Here is a 7,752-nt window from a genome sequence, read left to right as displayed (position 1 = left end):
GTCCCAGAGGAGGAGGAATAAGAGTGAGCTGGAGCTCTTCTGGCCAGAAGAACTCCATTCTGGTCAGGAGTGAAAAGGAGAGGAGAGTGCGAGTCATAGTGCCTGCCAGTATGTCGGAGCTAGGAAGGTGTGCTATGTCCCAGCAGCCTGCAGCAAGAAGAGAAGCAGGGGAGGACGCAGCCCTTCATCACCTCATCCACAACCGCGAGGTACCGGGCAATACCCAGCCAGGCCAGGGCACGGCCGCACCGCCTCATCAGAATCCGGAGGCAGCCCGAAGGCAGGAGTTGGGACCCCGAGGTCTGCCGTCGGACCCTGTGCCCATCCCACCACCAACTGTGGACCGTGAGCCGATGTCCGGAGCCCCGGCTGTCATCCCGCCGCAGGCCACCGCGTAATCCTGCCCAGCACCGGACCCACCTGAAGGACCGCTGCTCGTTCCAGAACGATTCCGACCAGTACCGGACTCACCGGAGGACCTGCTGCCCACAGGTACCCTGACCGTGACCTGGCCCACCGCACTGGAAGCCACCACTGGGGCCGTGACGTCCGCCCCGACCTCCGCTCTCGAGAGAGGGACGGGACTTCTGATCGGGACCAGCGTGCACAGCGGGACCGGAAGGAAGATGGCGGCGCTCTGTGTTCCTGCCGGTGAGTCACTAGCCCCCGCTCTCCAACTGATACCAGTAGTGATGATCCGCTTGGACCGCCACTCACCCCGCGCAAGGGTGAGGGAACCCCCGGCCTCATTCCATACCCATATGATGGTCACCACCAAGCAGGGACCGGTCGTAAAGCCGCCAGCGGAGGAAGAGGAGTTGGATTACTCTCTGTTATCATTACCTGGAGAGCAGTGGATGACCAAACTGCCACCTCCACGGGGTCCATTCTCACCCCCTAGGGCCTACTGTGTGAATCCCAAGTATGGGGGAGTGAGGGGATGGATCCGGGAAATACATGATATAGCCTGGATAGCCAGAGGAGGTGAAAGGATGGGGGCCTGGAGGAAACAGGAGTCATATGCATTCCCCTTGCCTATCAACACCAGGAAACCAGTACCTACCCTACCACCTACTCCACCGGGGGCACCTATCCCACCACCTGCCGATGTTGTTGCTCAGCCTGGCCAGGCTGAAAGGTCTGTTCCTGTGCCCATCATCTCCAAAGAAGAACAGGAAGAATACAACTTCCAACAACGCCTGGCTGCATGGAAAGAAAAGATCATCCAGGAGAAGAGACGGATGGAGGAGTATGCCCAGGAGTGGAGAGAGTACCCAGGAAGGGACTGCCTGGAGGATCGATGATCAGAGGTACGGTCATAAATTTTTATCAGCTAAAGGGATTTGGCTTCGCCTGGACATATTTGTCAACAGGAGGTCGGTGGAGAGGGATTATGCCCTAGGACGGACCCGGAGTCTCTGGCCAGGAGACAAGGTCAGATTCTTAAAGATGTGGGGACCTCGGGGCTGGTACGCCATTTCAGTCTCCCGCATAGTTGAAATGGAGTAGTACCACCCCGAGGATTGGGCAGATGCAGAAGAACCAAGAGCTTCGTGTCAAATGAGAGGATTCTTCCCCATCTCTACTGGGCCCCGCTTCAGGATTCGTCCCAACTGGGAGAGCAAACCTGTCCCACAGGCCACAACCAAGGAGGGGGCCACTTCTGCTGGGGTGGCAAGAGAGTAACCCCTCCCAGCATCAGTTCAACTCCCCACTATCAATGCAGCGCAGTGTCCATTTACTGTAGACTGGTACCAACCAAAGAATAAAAAGGACTAGGACAGTGTTGCTCTCTCTCAAAAAGAAAAAAAATCACCGAGTTGTGTTGGTTGCATGCCGTGTTCCAGTGATAGTTCCTCATCTCTGCCTAGGTAATGTGATGTGTTCTTTCCTTGAAGGCTGGTAAAACCACCAGAGACTGACCACAGTAGAAGGACCGCTACTGCTTCCCTGTTAAGGCCGGATAGGCCTATGGTATATTAAAAACTACGGTAGTAGCTGGACAAGTTGATATTTATTTTTGGTTTTGCCTTATTTTTTTTATTTGCACCTGTTGTGTCCTTTTCTGCTGGATATGCGGGCACCTCAAGCGAGTTGGGGAGTCTTCACTCTCAACTTATGGACTGTGCCGTATCCTGTCCAGGAACTGTTTTCCAAATTTCACTTTATGGACTGTGCCTTAGATGTTTACAAGAAACGGACATTGTTTCTGCCCCCGTTTTAAAGGACTGTCTCCCTTGCCTGTTCCAGGGTCCTTACCTAGAAGGACCGAGGACCCCGTGCCTTAAGAAACAAAGGACTGTGTTCTTAAAGTGGCACACTCTCTCAAGAAAATGGGTTGTGTTGAATATATGTGTTCTATTTCATGCCAAATATTTTACAAAGACTATGCTATATTTAACATTTTTGCACTTGAATTTGAAAAATGTTTAGTGGTAGTTAGGGAGAGCCGGTTGAAGACGAGCAAAAATCTCCAGCTGAAGAATAGTTGTTGGTTAAAATTGTGGTTAAATCTGTGTATTTCTTGCAGGAGACCGATTGACAAGAGATGTAGATAGGGTAAGTGTGCTGTATGTGTAAATTGCTTAAAGGGGTCCATAGTGCCTAACTACCAACTCACCTTTAAGTAAAGAGGCAGTATTGGGGGAACACTATCTGAGGATAGTTAGGGGAGAACTACCACAACTCCAAGAGGCTGGTTAAGGTAACCAGGTAGAAGGCAAACGTCGAGGACGACATTCAAAAAGGAGGGAAGAGTGTGACAGGTAGATATTACATAAGGTGTTGATAAGCATACCTGTCAGCAGAATTGTGCTTAGTAAACTACATACACTGTCAGGTGGGTGCCAATGATACCTTTGATTATGAAATCCGTCCAGTGGCTCTTTTATAATCTTTAGTTTCAGTTCTGCCATAATGATATGCATGTGCTCTGGTGCTCTGCTTCTGTATTCATGTATTCCTATCTCTGGCCTCTGACAAGTCTCTGTGCTTTCAATGACCTGCCTACTATTTTAAATACTGGCTGTGTAATTTCTCTGCCCATCTGAAATCTACATATCCCAAAATGTCCGCCCAACACCCACGCATGCGCTGTAGCAACTTTCGGTTGCCAAGAGATACTACTGCGCACGCACAAGCACCATTTTGCTTTTGGAAAAAGAGCGTGGGTGCAGAAATATGGCGCCGCATGTGAGCAGTAGCATCTCTCGGCAACCGAAAGATGCTACTGCGCGGGCATCGGGCGGCCATTTTGGGATATGTAAATTTCACATGGGCAGGGAAATTACACAGTCAGTATTTAAAATAGTAGGCAGGTCACTGAAAGCACAGTGACCTGTCAGAGGCCAGAGATAGGAATACATGAATACATAATGAGAGCACCAGAGCACATGCATATCATTATGGCAGAACTGAAAATAAAGATTATAAAAGAACCGCTGGACGGATTTCATCATGAAAGGTATCATTTTACTCAGTGTAACGGTGTCCACCTGTCAGTCTATGTAATTTTTTTTTTTTAAACCAATTATTTTTATTTAGGTTTCAAAAAATTTTAACAGCAAACAGTTATCAATATACATATAACAATTCACATAACGTGTAATAATACAGTCAAAACCCTCTCCCCCCTCCCCCCTCCCGCCAATACTCCTTATGCCGGGCATACCTGGGAACATTGACAATCATATTACCGCCATCCATGCGGACCATATTTTCCCAAAAGTTCTCTCTCCATGCCTCCGCCTATAAATGCTTTCCTCTAAATGCATTACCGTACGTGTCTGAGCAATAAATTCCCTCCTAGTGGGGGGTTCCGAATCTGTCCATTTTCGTGCTATTAGTTTGCGTGCCACATATAGCAATCGCGCTATCGCCACTTTGTAATGTTCTGAGACAGGTATTCCATCCACCTCCCCCAAAACACACAGCACCGGGTTTCTGTCAATTATACATGTATAAGCCCTCTCAATTTTGCTGACAACGAACAACCAATAAGCCACCAACCGTGGGCATGACCATAGCATGTGTAGCAGTCCGGCCTGGTCCGTGCCACATCTAGGGCAATTGGAATCTCCCCTCAAGCCCGCCTTGTACAGGCGCAGCGGTGTTTTGTATGTCCTATGTATTATGTATAATTGGGAAATCCGTGCCTGCTCGCTTAAAGAGATCTTCGGGACATATTCTAGAATCGCCTCCCATTGTTCTGTTGTGAGGGTACCCACCTCCCTTTTCCATTTACTCTTTGCAATGAGGTGATTCCCCCCCAGATAGGAGTGCAGTAGGTCATGATATAAGCTCGATATGACTCCCCTCATCCCTCCCTTCATACACACAAAGTCTAGTACAATGTCACCCTGAACCGTCATGTCTCCCAATCCACACTGTGCCCTCCAAGCATGTCGAAGCCTATAGTATTGAAATCCCCATACCAAAGGCAAATCAAATTCTTCTCTCAATTTCTCAAAGGTCTTCAGGTCCGTTCCACTCTGCAGCTGGCACACATATCTCACTCCTTGCGCCTTCCAATTGCCCATTTGACACAGCTTATTAAGTTCCGGCAGATGTTCATTGCCCAACACCGGTGAGTACTTAGTCAGCCCGTCCACCCCCCTGATCTTTTTAATAGTGTCCCATACCTTCTGAGTCAAGCCTAAGGTAGGATATATTGCTCCCAATTTCTTAAAGGTACCATCCTCTAACGCCTGGACCAGTGGGCGTCTCCCCGACACATGTACCAGCACCCGGCAAGCTGCCCCTCCACAATCGGGCTCTCTCCATCCCCTGACATGCTGGCCTTGTACTGCCAAGAAATAGACCCAGGGATTGGGAGCGGCCAATCCTCCCTCCTCCTTCCCATTTTGCAGCGTTCCCAATTTAATCCTTGCCTGCCTCTTGCCCCATATCAAGGATCTGAAAATAGAATCAATACCCTGAAACCGTTTTTTTGGTAGCCATATCGGTGAGTTGTGCAAAACGTACATTAGTTGTGGCATAAGGACCATCTTAATCAGGTTAGTTCTACCCGTCACCGTCAAAGCCAATTGGCACCATGCGCCTATTTTCTTTTTAAATTTCTCTAGCAGAGGAACTAAATTCAGATCCGTGAATCATGTCAATGGAAGCGCCACCCATATCCCAAGGTATTTAAATTGTGAAACCAGCTGGAGCTGCTTCCCCCTCTCATCTATCTCCTCCGCTTTTATTGGTCTATCTACAGCCATGACATAAGACTTGTGCCAGTTTATCTCCAGTCCCGAAATGCTCCCAAATTGTTTAATTACATCCATCGTGCACCCCAATGTCTCTCCTGCATTTTCCAGAAATAACAGGATGTCATCGGCATACAGTGATATTTTTTCTTCCAGCCTCCCAAATTTAAATCCGACCACTCCTCTCTCAGCTCTTATTTTGGCCGCCAGGGGCTCCACAGCCACCGCAAACAATAGCGGGGACAGCGGGCACCCCTGCCTTGTGCCCCTATGTAAGTCAAACATCCCGGACCGTTCACCATTCACCTTAACTACCGCCCTTGGGGATGAATACAATAACTTCACCCAGGCCATGAATGCGGGGCCAAATCCCATTATTTCCATGATTTTCCATAAATATTCCCATTCCACGCTATCAAATGCTTTCCTAGCGTCCAATGACATCACTATTCTCCCGCCACCATTATCAGCAGGCAGCTGCATATTAAGAAATAATCTTCTCAAGTTAACAGCCGTGGAGCGGTTGGGCATAAAGCCCGACTGGTCCTCGTGAATAACAGTATGCGCAACCCCGGTGAGCCGGGTGGCCAGGATCTTAGCGAGTATTTTGACATCCGTTGTCAACAACGATATGGGCCTATACGACTCCGCATCCATGGGGTCTTTCCCCTCCTTTGGCAGAACCACTATCACCGCTTCCTCCATTGATCTCGGTAACGCCCCCTTCTCCAAAGCCTCATCAAACACAGATTTCAATTTTGGGGCTAGCAGTTCCACCAGCTCCCTGTACACCTCCCCAGGTAGACCATCAGCACCCGGTGATTTGTTATTGGGCATAGACAGAATTGCACATTCCACCTCCTCCACACTCACAGGTTCATCCAACCTTAACCTATCTTCCTCAGACAATTTAGACAGTGAGATGCCCTCCAAGAATTCCTCTACGGCCCCCTCTGTGTCCCGTACTCTTGAATTGTACAGTGCCATGTAATATTCCTTAAAGACCTCCAATATGTCCTTTGTGTCTGTCAGAGTCGTCCCCGCTTGGTCTCTCAACCTGTACACCCTGGAAGACTCCCTCTGTGCCGCAGATATCACCGCCAACAAGCGACCCACTCTCTCTCCTTCCTCAAAGAATTGGGCTTGCTGAAATGCCCTTTTCCTCTCGGCTTGCATCATGTGCAGTTCATTAACTGCCTCCTGTGCCAATTTTAGTCTATTGTGAGCTACACTCGTTGGCGCCAAAATCATGTCTGCCTCTGCCCTTGTCAAGTCATCCTTTATTTGTTGATCTGCCAATTTAGTTTTGGTCTTACACCGTGAGATCTCACTTATAAAGAGTCCCCTCGTAAATGCCTTCATAGCCTCCCACACCACTGTAGCCTCAGCACTCCCTTCATTAACTTGGAAGAAGTGCTCTAGTTCTTTGGTTATGCCACCCATATCCACCACTTTAAGCCACGTCGGGTGAAGACGCCAACCTCCCCTCTGACCCTGAGCAGATCCCACTAGAAGCGTGACAACCATAGGACTATGATCCGATAGAGTCCTCTGTAGGTATTCCACCTCCCCCACCATCCCATCCATAGCAGTATCCCCAAAAGCCAGGTCTATCCTTGACAGTGTTCCGTGTGTAGCCGAGTGACACGAGAAGGTCCTCTTACCCTCATTTCGTACTCTCCACAGATCCACCAGCCCCAGCTCCCCCACGTAGGTGCCAAATGCAGTCATTCCGTCCCGTCCAGCTTCCATACCTGCCGGACGTACTTTATCCCAGTGATCATTCATGGTGTTGTTAACATCTCCCATAATCAACATCGGAGCCTCCCCCCATCTGGCCGTCAAGGCCATTACTGCTTGAAGTTCCTTTTTAGAATAAGGTGGAGGGATATATAAAGCCACTAAAATCATTTTGTGTCCATACAATCTGCACGCAATCCATACATACTGCCCTTCACTGTCTACTTGCACTGCCAGCTCTTCATAATGAGCGTTTTTGTGTATTAGGACTGACACCCCCCTGGAGTACGAGGAATAAGTAGAATGATATGTCTTTAACATCCACCCTCTCGATAGCCAGTGCCTAGTATCTCTAGTGAGATGGGTCTCCTGTAAGCACGCAATCATAGGATCACAAGATCTGATGTGATTCAGAACTGCTGCCCTCTTAATCCTGTCAGATATACCACGTACATTCCAACTTAAAATCCGAACCGTACGGTTACTCATTGTGCATTAGAAAAAAACAATCCACCATCATCAAGTAACATCTTTCCATTTTGTTCCCCAGCATACCAGGTCAAACAGCATAAGCAACCCCATTTTCCCGCAAATCCAACCCATCCACCTCCCCCCCTCCCCCCACCCCCTCCCCCCACCCTTCTCTTGTCACTCTCTTCCCAACGTGAGAGTGGGAGCTCAAAGAACCTGAGCAACATCGTAGTATACCGCATATCAACATGCGCCGTGTCCTCCTCCAGCATTGGCAGTCTCTCCACCACATAATCAATAGTATGCATAGTCCCGAACCATTAATCAA

This window comes from Phyllobates terribilis, unplaced genomic scaffold, assembly GCF_046119375.1.
Source record: "Phyllobates terribilis strain yellow unplaced genomic scaffold, ASM4611937v1 Scaffold_84__1_contigs__length_6523798, whole genome shotgun sequence".
Taxonomy (NCBI): domain Eukaryota; kingdom Metazoa; phylum Chordata; class Amphibia; order Anura; family Dendrobatidae; genus Phyllobates; species Phyllobates terribilis.
This window is presented reverse-complemented; position numbering follows the sequence as displayed.